Source organism: Phyllobates terribilis, unplaced genomic scaffold, assembly GCF_046119375.1.
Source record: "Phyllobates terribilis strain yellow unplaced genomic scaffold, ASM4611937v1 Scaffold_1__5_contigs__length_1240528914, whole genome shotgun sequence".
In the NCBI taxonomy this organism is placed as follows: domain Eukaryota; kingdom Metazoa; phylum Chordata; class Amphibia; order Anura; family Dendrobatidae; genus Phyllobates; species Phyllobates terribilis.
Window position 1 is genome coordinate 947,144,116 of NW_027362761.1, and position 12,766 is coordinate 947,156,881.

Consider the following 12,766-nt stretch of genomic DNA (forward strand, 5'->3'; position numbering starts at 1 on the left):
TTGGTTTCTCTCTGTTTAATGGCCTTGTGTGTACATGCATTTACATTTTGCATGCACATCAACTTACGTTTCAGTTCAGACCTTCAGGTTTTTTCTTTGCAGTCAGTATGCTTTAGTGCATATAAAAGGGTGTGGCCGCCCTTTGTCTGGGCTGAGACGCTCATTCTGCCTCGGCTTTATGCTCACATTAGGGATCCAGTCTCTCTGCCCTTGTCCATATGTATGTCACTTGACAAATGGTAAGGTTTTTAATATTAGAGTTAGGACTGTCCCATAAGGGTTGCCGTGAAGTGGCGGGATGGCTTTCACATTATTTTGATCAAAATTATGTTAACTAAATGCCCTTTATTATTTATTATTATTTTTGCACTGTGCGATTTATACATTTACTTTCAGTTATTTGGGTATTTTTCTTGTCTTTGGTTTCTCTCTGTTTAATGGCCTTGTGTGTACATGCATTTACATTTTGCATGCACATCAACTTACGTTTCAGTTCAGACCTTCAGGTTTTTTCTTTGCAGTCAGTATGCTTTAGTGCATATAAAAGGGTGTGGCCGCCCTTTGTCTGGGCTGAGATGCTCATTCTGCCTCGGCTTTATGCTTACACTAGGGATCCAGTCTCTCTGCCCTTGTCCATATGTATGTCACTTGACAAATGGTAAGGTTTTTAATATTAGAGTTAGGACTGTAAAATAAGGGTTGACGTGAAGTTGCGGGATGGCTTTCACATTATTTTGATCAAAATTATGTTAACTAAATACCCTTTATTATTTATTATTATTTTTGCACTGTGCGATTTATACATTTACTTTCAGTTATTTGGGTATTTTTCTTGTCTTTGGTTTCTCTCTGTTTAATGGCCTTGTGTGTACATGCATTTACATTTTGCATGCACATCAACTTACGTTTCAGTTCAGACCTTCAGGTTTTTTCTTTGCAGTCAGTATGCTTTAGTGCATATAAAAGGGTGTGGCCGCCCTTTGTCTGGGCTGAGACGATCATTCTGCCTCGGCTTTATGCTTACATTAGGGATCCAGTCTCTCTGCCCTTGTCCATATGTATGTCACTTGACAAATGGTAAGGTTTTTAATATTAGAGTTAGGACTGTCCCATAAGGGTTGCCGTGAAGTGGCGGGATGGCTTTCACATTATTTTGATCAAAATTATGTTAACTAAATGCCCTTTATTATTTATTATTATTTTTGCACTGTGCGATTTATACATTTACTTTCAGTTATTTGGGTATTTTTCTTGTCTTTGGTTTCTCTCTGTTTAATGGCCTTGTGTGTACATGCATTTACATTTTGCATGCACATCAACTTACGTTTCAGTTCAGACCTTCAGGTTTTTTCTTTGCAGTCAGTATGCTTTAGTGCATATAAAAGGGTGTGTCCGCCCTTTGTCTGGGCTGAGATGCTCATTCTGCCTCGGCTTTATGCTTACACTAGGGATCCAGTCTCTCTGCCCTTGTCCATATGTATGTCACTTGACAAATGGTAAGGTTTTTAATATTAGAGTTAGGACTGTCCCATAAGGGTTGCCATGAAGTTGCGGGATGGCTTTCACATTATTTTGATCAAAATTATGTTAACTAAATACCCTTTATTATTTATTATTATTTTTGCACTGTGCGATTTATACATTTACTTTCAGTTATTTGGGTATTTTTCTTGTCTTTGGTTTCTCTCTGTTTAATGGCCTTGTGTGTACATGCATTTACATTTTGCATGCACATCAACTTACGTTTCAGTTCAGACCTTCAGGTTTTTTCTTTGCAGTCAGTATGCTTTAGTGCATATAAAAGGGTGTGGCCGCCCTTTGTCTGGGCTGAGATGCTCATTCTGCCTCGGCTTTATGCTCACACTAGGGATCCAGCCTCTCTGCCCTTGTCCATATGTATGTCACTTGACAAATGGTAAGGTTTTTAATATTAGAGTTAGGACTGTCCCATAAGGGTTGCCGTGAAGTGGCGGGATGGCTTTCACATTATTTTGATCAAAATTATGTTAACTAAATACACTTTATTATTTATTATTATTTTTGCACTGTGCGATTTATACATTTACTTTCAGTTATTTGGGTATTTTTCTTGTCTTTGGTTTCTCTCTGTTTAATGGCCTTGTGTGTACATGCATTTACATTTTGCATGCACATCAACTTACGATTCAGTTCAGACCTTCAGGTTTTTTCTTTGCAGTCAGCTTGCTTTAGTGCATATAAAAGGGTGTGGCCGCCCTTTGTCTGGGCTGAGACGCTCATTCTGCCTCGGCTTTATGCTCACACTAGGGATCCAGTCTCTCTGCCCTTGTCCATATGTATGTCACTTGACAAATGGTAAGGTTTTTAATATTAGAGTTAGGACTGTCCCATAAGGGTTGCCGTGAAGTGGCGGGATGGCTTTCACATTATGTTGATCAAAATTATGTTAACTAAATACCCTTTATTATTTATTATTAGTTTTGCACTGTGCGATTTATACATTTACTTTCAGTTATTTGGGTATTTTTCTTGTCTTTGGTTTCTCTCTGTTTAATGGCCTTGTGTGTACATGCATTTACATTTTGCATGCACATCAACTTACGTTTCAGTTCAGACCTTCAGTTTTTTTCTTTGCAGTCAGTATGCTTTAGTGCATATAAAAGGGTGTGGCCGCCCTTTGTCTGGGCTGAGACGCTCCTTCTGCCTCGACTTTATGCTTACACTAGGGATCCAGTCTCTCTGCCCTTGTCCATATGTACGTCACTTGACAAATGGTAAGGTTTTTAATATTAGAGTTAGGACTGTCCCATAAGGGTTGCCGTGAAGTTGCGGGATGGCTTTCACATTATTTTGATCAAAATTATGTTAAGTAAATACCCTTTATTATTTATTATTATTTTGGCACTGTGCGATTTATACATTTCCTTTTAGTTATTTGGGTATTTTTCTTGTCTTTGGTTTCTCTCTGTTTAATGGCCTTGTGTGTACATGCATTTACATTTTGCATGCACATCAACTTACGTTTCAGTTCAGACTTTCAGGTTTTTTCTTTGCAGTCAGCATGCTTTAGTGCATATAAAAGGGTGTGGCCGCCCTTTGTCTGGGCTGAGACGCTCATTCTGCCTCGGCTTTATGCTCACACTAGGGATCCAGTCTCTCTGCCCTTGTCCATATGTATGTCACTTGACAAATGGTAAGGTTTTTAATATTAGAGTTAGGACTGTCCCATAAGGGTTGCCGTGAAGTGGCGGGATGGCTTTCACATTATTTTGATCAAAATTATGTTAACTAAATACCCTTTATTATTTATTATTAGTTTTGCACTGTGCGATTTATACATTTACTTTCAGTTATTTGGGTATTTTTCTTGTCTTTGGTTTCTCTCTGTTTAATGGCCTTGTGTGTACATGCATTTACATTTTGCATGCACATCAACTTACGTTTCAGTTCAGACCTTCAGTTTTTTTCTTTGCAGTCAGTATGCTTTAGTGCATATAAAAGGGTGTGGCCGCCCTTTGTCTGGGCTGAGACGCTCCTTCTGCCTCGACTTTATGCTTACACTAGGGATCCAGTCTCTCTGCCCTTGTCCATATGTACGTCACTTGACAAATGGTAAGGTTTTTAATATTAGAGTTAGGACTGTCCCATAAGGGTTGCCGTGAAGTTGCGGGATGGCTTTCACATTATTTTGATCAAAATTATGTTAAGTAAATACCCTTTATTATTTATTATTATTTTGGCACTGTGCGATTTATACATTTCCTTTTAGTTATTTGGGTATTTTTCTTGTCTTTGGTTTCTCTCTGTTTAATGGCCTTGTGTGTACATGCATTTACATTTTGCATGCACATCAACTTACGTTTCAGTTCAGACTTTCAGGTTTTTTCTTTGCAGTCAGCATGCTTTAGTGCATATAAAAGGGTGTGGCCGCCCTTTGTCTGGGCTGAGACGCTCATTCTGCCTCGGCTTTATGCTCACACTAGGGATCCAGTCTCTCTGCCCTTGTCCATATGTATGTCACTTGACAAATGGTAAGGTTTTTAATATTAGAGTTAGGACTGTCCCATAAGGGTTGCCGTGAAGTGGCGGGATGGCTTTCACATTATTTTGATCAAAATTATGTTAACTAAATACCCTTTATTATTTATTATTAGTTTTGCACTGTGCGATTTATACATTTACTTTCAGTTATTTGGGTATTTTTCTTGTCTTTGGTTTCTCTCTGTTTAATGGCCTTGTGTGTACATGCATTTACATTTTGCATGCACATCAACTTACGTTTCAGTTCAGACCTTCAGGTTTTTTCTTTGCAGTCAGTATGCTTTAGTGCATATAAAAGGGTGTGGCCGCCCTTTGTCTGGGCTGAGATGCTCATTCTGCCTCGGCTTTATGCTTACACTAGGGATCCAGTCTCTCTGCCCTTGTCCATATGTATGTCACTTGACAAATGGTAAGGTTTTTAATATTAGAGTTAGGACTGTAAAATAAGGGTTGACGTGAAGTTGCGGGATGGCTTTCACATTATTTTGATCAAAATTATGTTAACTAAATACCCTTTATTATTTATTATTATTTTTGCACTGTGCGATTTATACATTTACTTTCAGTTATTTGGGTATTTTTCTTGTCTTTGGTTTCTCTCTGTTTAATGGCCTTGTGTGTACATGCATTTACATTTTGCATGCACATCAACTTACGTTTCAGTTCAGACCTTCAGGTTTTTTCTTTGCAGTCAGTATGCTTTAGTGCATATAAAAGGGTGTGGCCGCCCTTTGTCTGGGCTGAGACGCTCATTCTGCCTTGGCTTTATGCTTACATTAGGGATCCAGTCTCTCTGCCCTTGTCCATATGTATGTCACTTGACAAATGGTAAGGTTTTTAATATTAGAGTTAGGACTGTCCCATAAGGGTTGCCGTGAAGTGGCGGTATGGCTTTCACATTATTTTGATCAAAATTATGTTAACTAAATGCCCTTTATTATTTATTATTATTTTTGCACTGTGCGATTTATACATTTACTTTCAGTTATTTGGGTATTTTTCTTGTCTTTGGTTTCTCTCTGTTTAATGGCCTTGTGTGTACATGCATTTACATTTTGCATGCACATCAACTTACGTTTCAGTTCAGACCTTCAGGTTTTTTCTTTGCAGTCAGTATGCTTTAGTGCATATAAAATGGTGTGGCCGCCCTTTGTCTGGGCTGAGATGCTCATTCTGCCTCGGCTTTATGCTCACACTAGGGATCCAGCCTCTCTGCCCTTGTCCATATGTATGTCACTTGACAAATGGTAAGGTTTTTAATATTAGATTTAGGACTGTCCCATAAGGGTTGCCGTGAAGTGGCGGGATGGCTTTCACATTATTTTGATCAAAATTATGTTAACTAAATACCCTTTATTATTTATTATTATTTTTGCACTGTGCGATTTATACATTTATTTTCAGTTATTTGGGTATTTTTCTTGTCTTTGGTTTCTCTCTGTTTAATGGCCTTGTGTGTACATGCATTTACATTTTGCATGCACATCAACTTACGTTTCAGTTCAGACCTTCAGGTTTTTTCTTTGCAGTCAGCATGCTTTAGTGCATATAAAAGGGTGTGGCCGCCCTTTGTCTGGGCTGAGACGCTCATTCTGCCTCGGCTTTATGCTCACACTAGGGATCCAGTCTCTCTGCCCTTGTCCATATGTATGTCACTTGACAAATGGTAAGGTTTTTAATATTAGAGTTAGGACTGTCCCATAAGGGTTGCCGTGAAGTGGCGGGATGGCTTTCACATTATTTTGATCAAAATTATGTTAACTAAATACCCTTTATTATTTATTATTAGTTTTGCACTGTGCGATTTATACATTTACTTTCAGTTATTTGGGTATTTTTCTTGTCTTTGGTTTCTCTCTGTTTAATGGCCTTGTGTGTACATGCATTTACATTTTGCATGCACATCAACTTACGTTTCAGTTCAGACCTTCAGGTTTTTTCTTTGCAGTCAGTATGCTTTAGTGCATATAAAAGGGTGTGGCCGCCCTTTGTCTGGGCTGAGACGCTCATTCTGCCTCGGCTTTATGCTCACACTAGGGATCCAGTCTCTCTGCCCTTGTCCATATGTATGTCACTTGACAAATGGTAAGGTTTTTAATATTAGAGTTAGGACTGTCCCATAAGGGTTGCTGTGAAGTGGCGGGATGGTTTTCACATTATTTTGATCAAAATTATGTTAACTAAATACCCTTTATTATTTATTATTATTTTTGCACTGTGCGATTTATACATTTACTTTCAGTTATTTGGGTATTTTTCTTGTCTTTGGTTTCTCTCTGTTTAATGGCCTTGTGTGTACATGCATTTACATTTTGCATGCACATCAACTTACGTTTCAGTTCAGACCTTCAGGTTTTTTCTTTGCAGTCAGCATGCTTTAGTGCATATAAAAGGGTGTGGCCGCCCTTTGTCTGGGCTGAGACGCTCATTCTGCCTCGGCTTTATGCTCACACTAGGGATCCAGTCTCTCTGCCCTTGTCCATATGTATGTCACTTGACAAATGGTAAGGTTTTTAATATTAGAGTTAGGACTGTCCCATAAGGGTTGCCGTGAAGTAGCGGGATGGCTTTCACATTATTTTGATCAAAATTATGTTAACTAAATACCCTTTATTATTTATTATTAGTGTTGCACTGTGCGATTTATACATTTACTTTCAGTTATTTGGGTATTTTTCTTGTCTTTGGTTTCTCTCTGTTTAATGGCCTTGTGTGTACATGCATTTACATTTTGCATGCACATCAACTTACGTTTCAGTTCAGACCTTCAGGTTTTTTCTTTGCAGTCAGTATGCTTTAGTGCATATAAAAGGGTGTGGCCGCCCTTTGTCTGGGCTGAGACGCTCATTCTGCCTCGGCTTTATGCTCACACTAGGGATCCAGTCTCTCTGCCCTTGTCCATATGTATGTCACTTGACAAATGGTAAGGTTTTTAATATTAGAGTTAGGACTGTCCCATAAGCGTTGCTGTGAAGTGGCGGGATGGCTTTCACATTATTTTGATCAAAATTATGTTAACTAAATACCCTTTATTATTTATTATTATTTTTGCACTGTGCGATTTATACATTTACTTTCAGTTATTTGGGTATTTTTCTTGTCTTTGGTTTCTCTCTGTTTAATGGCCTTGTGTGTACATGCATTTACATTTTGCATGCACATCAACTTACGCTTCAGTTCAGACCTTCAGGTTTTTTCTTTGCAGTCAGTATGCTTTAGTGCATATAAAAGGGTGTGGCCGCCCTTTGTCTGGGCTGAGATGCTCATTCTGCCTCGGCTTTATGCTCACACTAGGGATCCAGCCTCTCTGCCCTTGTCCATATGTATGTCACTTGACAAATGGTAAGGTTTTTAATATTAGAGTTAGGACTGTCCCATAAGGGTTGCCGTGAAGTGGCTAGATGGCTTTCACATTATTTTGATCAAAATTATGTTAACTAAATACCCTTTATTATTTATTATTATTTTTGCACTGTGCAATTTATACATTTACTTTCAGTTATTTGGGTATTTTTCTTGTCTTTGGTTTCTCTCTGTTTAATGGCCTTGTGTGTACATGCATTTACATTTTGCATGCACATCAACTTACGTTTCAGTCAGACCTTCAGGTTTTTTCTTTGCAGTCAGTATGCTTTAGTGCATATAAAAGGGTGTGGCCGCCCTTTGTCTGGGCTGAGACGCTCATTCTGCCTCGGCTTTATGCTTACATTAGGGATCCAGTCTCTCTGCCCTTGTCCATATGTATGTCACTTGACAAATGGTAAGGTTTTTAATATTAGAGTTAGGACTGTCCCATAAGGGTTGCCGTGAAGTGCGGGATGGCTTTCACATTATTTTGATCAAAATTATGTTAACTAAATACCCTTTATTATTTATTATTATTTTTGCACTGTGCGATTTATACATGTACTTTCAGTTATTTGGGTATTTTTCTTGTCTTTGGTTTCTCTCTGTTTAATGGCCTTGTGTGTACATGCATTTACATTTTGCATGCACATCAACTTACGTTTCAGTTCAGACCTTCAGGTTTTTTCTTTGCAGTCAGTATGCTTTAGTGCATATAAAAGGGTGTGGCCGCCCTTTGTCTGGGCTGAGACGCTCATTCTGCCTCGGCTTTATGCTCACACTAGGGATCCAGTCTCTCTGCCCTTGTCCATATGTATGTCACTTGACAAATGGTAAGGTTTTTAATATTAGAGTTAGGACTGTCCCATAAGCGTTGCTGTGAAGTGGCGGGATGGCTTTCACATTATTTTGATCAAAATTATGTTAACTAAATACCCTTTATTATTTATTATTATTTTTGCACTGTGCGATTTATACATTTACTTTCAGTTATTTGGGTATTTTTCTTGTCTTTGGTTTCTCTCTGTTTAATGGCCTTGTGTGTACATGCATTTACATTTTGCATGCACATCAACTTACGCTTCAGTTCAGACCTTCAGGTTTTTTCTTTGCAGTCAGTATGCTTTAGTGCATATAAAAGGGTGTGGCCGCCCTTTGTCTGGGCTGAGATGCTCATTCTGCCTCGGCTTTATGCTCACACTAGGGATCCAGCCTCTCTGCCCTTGTCCATATGTATGTCACTTGACAAATGGTAAGGTTTTTAATATTAGAGTTAGGACTGTCCCATAAGGGTTGCCGTGAAGTGGCTAGATGGCTTTCACATTATTTTGATCAAAATTATGTTAACTAAATACCCTTTATTATTTATTATTATTTTTGCACTGTGCAATTTATACATTTACTTTCAGTTATTTGGGTATTTTTCTTGTCTTTGGTTTCTCTCTGTTTAATGGCCTTGTGTGTACATGCATTTACATTTTGCATGCACATCAACTTACGTTTCAGTCAGACCTTCAGGTTTTTTCTTTGCAGTCAGTATGCTTTAGTGCATATAAAAGGGTGTGGCCGCCCTTTGTCTGGGCTGAGACGCTCATTCTGCCTCGGCTTTATGCTTACATTAGGGATCCAGTCTCTCTGCCCTTGTCCATATGTATGTCACTTGACAAATGGTAAGGTTTTTAATATTAGAGTTAGGACTGTCCCATAAGGGTTGCCGTGAAGTGGCGGGATGGCTTTCACATTATTTTGATCAAAATTATGTTAACTAAATACCCTTTATTATTTATTATTATTTTTGCACTGTGCGATTTATACATGTACTTTCAGTTATTTGGGTATTTTTCTTGTCTTTGGTTTCTCTCTGTTTAATGGCCTTGTGTGTACATGCATTTACATTTTGCATGCACATCAACTTACGTTTCAGTTCAGACCTTCAGGTTTTTTCTTTGCAGTCAGTATGCTTTAGTGCATATAAAAGGGTGTGGCCGCCCTTTGTCTGGGCTGAGACGCTCATTCTGCCTCGGCTTTATGCTCACACTAGGGATCCAGTCTCTCTGCCCTTGTCCATATGTATGTCACTTGACAAATGGTAAGGTTTTTAATATTAGAGTTAGGACTGTTCCATAAGGGTTGCCGTGAAGTTGCGGGATGGCTTTCACATTATTTTGATCAAAATTATGTTAACTAAATACCCTTTATTATTTATTATTATTTTTGCACTGTGCGATTTATACATTTACTTTCAGTTATTTGGGTATTTTTCTTGTCTTTGTTTTCTCTCATTTTAATGGCCTTGTGTGTACATGCATTTACATTTTGCATGCACATCAACTTACGTTTCAGTTCAGACCTTCAGGTTTTTTCTTTGCAGTCAGTATGCTTTAGTGCATATAAAAGGGTGTGGCCGCCCTTTGTCTGGGCTGAGACGCTCATTCTGCCTCGGCTTTATGCTCACACTAGGGATCCAGTCTCTCTGCCCTTGTCCATATGTATGTCACTTGACAAATGGTAAGGTTTTTAATATTAGAGTTAGGACTGTCCCATAATGGTTGCCGTGAAGTGGCGGAATGGCTTTCACATTATTTTGATCAAAATTATGTTAACTAAATACCCTTTATTATTTATTATTATTTTTGCACTGTGCGATTTATACATTTACTTTCAGTTATTTGGGTAGTTTTCTTGTCTTTGGTTTCTGTCTGTTTAATGGCCTTGTGTGTACATGCATTTACATTTTGCATGCACATCAACTTACGTTTCAGTTCAGACCTTCAGTTTTTTTCTTTGCAGTCAGTATGCTTTAGTGCATATAAAAGGGTGTGGCCGCCCTTTGTCTGGGCTGAGACGCTCATTCTGCCTCGGCTTTATGCTTACACTAGGGATCCATTCTCTCTGCCCTTGTCCATATGTACGTCACTTGACAAATGGTAAGGTTTTCAATATTAGAGTTAGGACTGTCCCATAAGGGTTGCCGTGAAGTGGCGAGATGGCTTTCACATTATTTTGATCAAAATTATGTTAACTAAATACACTTTATTATTTATTATTATTTTTGCACTGTGCGATTTATACATGTACTTTCAGTTATTTGGGTATTTTTCTTGTCTTTGGTTTCTCTCTGTTTAATGGCCTTGTGTGTACATGCATTTACATTTTGCATGCACATCAACTTACGTTTCAGTTCAGACCTTCAGGTTTTTTCTTTGCAGTCAGTATGCTTTAGTGCATATAAAAGGGTGTGGCCGCCCTTTGTCTGGGCTGAGACGCTCATTCTGCCTCGGCTTTATGCTCACACTAGGGATCCAGTCTCTCTGCCCTTGTCCATATGTATGTCACTTGACAAATGGTAAGGTTTTTAATATTAGAGTTAGGACTGTCCCATAAGGGTTGCCGTGAAGTTGCGGGATGGCTTTCACATTATTTTGATCAAAATTATGTTAACTAAATACACTTTATTATTTATTATTATTTTTGCACTGTGCTATTTATACATTTATTTTCAGTTATTTGGGTATTTTTCTTGTCTTTGGTTTCTCTCTGTTTAACGGCCTTGTGTGTACATGCATTTACATTTTGCATGCACATCAACTTACGTTTCAGTTCAGACCTTCAGGTTTTTTCTTTGCAGTCAGTATGCTTTAGTGCATATAAAAGGGTGTGGCCGCCCTTTGTCTCTGCTGAGACGCTCATTCTGCCTCGGCTTTATGCTCACACTAGGGATCCAGTCTCTCTGCCCTTGTCCATATGTATGTCACTTGACAAATCGTAAGGTTTTTAATATTAGAGTTAGGACTGTCCCATAAGGGTTGCCATGAAGTGGCGGGATAGCTTTCACATTATTTTGATCAAAATTATGCTAACTAAATACCCTTTAGTATTTATTAGTATTTTTGCACTGTGCGATTTATACATTTACTTTCAGTTATTTGGGTATTTTTCTTGTCTTTGGTTTCTCTCTGTTTAATGGCCTTGTGTGTACATGCATTTACATTTTGCATGCACATCAACTTACGTTTCAGTTCAGACCTTCAGTTTTTTTCTTTGCAGTCAGTATGCTTTAGTGCATATAAAAGGGTGTGGCCGCCCTTTGTCTGGGCTGAGACGCTCCTTCTGCCTCGGCTTTATGCTTACACAAGGGATCCAGTCTCTCTGCCCTTGTCCATATGTACGTCACTTGACAAATGGTAAGGTTTTTAATATTAGAGTTAGGACTGTCCCATAAGGGTTGCCGTGAAGTTGCGGGATGGCTTTCACATTATTTTGATCAAAATTATGTTAACTAAATACCCTTTATTATTTATTATTATTTTTTCACTGTGCGATTTATACATTTACTTTCAGTTATTTGGGTATTTTTCTTGTCTTTGTTTTCTCTCTGTTTAATGGCCTTGTGTGTACATGCATTTACATTTTGCATGCACATCAACTTACGTTTCAGTTCAGACCTTCAGGTTTTTTCTTTGCAGTCAGTATGCTTTAGTGGATATAAAACGGTGTGGCCGCCCTTTGTCTGGGCTGAGACGCTCATTCTGCCTCGGCTTTATGCTCACACTAGGGATCCAGTCTCTCTGCCCTTGTCCATATGTATGTCACTTGACAAATGGTAAGGTTTTTAATATTAGAGTTAGGACTGTCCCATAATGGTTGCCGTGAAGTGGCGGAATGGCTTTCACATTATTTTGATCAAAATTATGTTAACTAAATACCCTTTATTATTTATTATTATTTTTGCACTGTGCGATTTATACATTTACTTTCAGTTATTTGGGTAGTTTTCTTGTCTTTGGTTTCTCTCTGTTTAATGGCCTTGTGTGTACATGCATTTACATTTTGCATGCACATCAACTTACGTTTCAGTTCAGACCTTCAGTTTTTTTCTTTGCAGTCAGTATGCTTTAGTGCATATAAAAGGGTGTGGCCGTCCTTTGTCTGGGCTGAGACGCTCATTCTGCCTCGGCTTTATGCTTACACTAGGGATCCATTCTCTCTGCCCTTGTCCATATGTACGTCACTTGACAAATGGTAAGGTTTTCAATATTAGAGTTAGGACTGTCCCATAAGGGTTGCCGTGAAGTGGCGGGATGGCTTTCACATTATTTTGATCAAAATTATGTTAACTAAATACACTTTATTATTTATTATTATTTTTGCACTGTGCGATTTATACATTTACTTTCAGTTATTTGGGTATTTTTCTTGTCTTTGGTTTCTCTCTGTTTAATGGCCTTGTGTGTACATGCATTTACATTTTGCATGCACATCAACTTACGTTTCAGTCAGACCTTCAGGTTTTTTCTTTGCAGTCAGTATGCTTTAGTGCATATAAAAGGGTGTGGCCGCCCTTTGTCTGGGCTGAGACGCTCATTCTGCCTCGGCTTTATGCTTACATTAGGGATCCAGT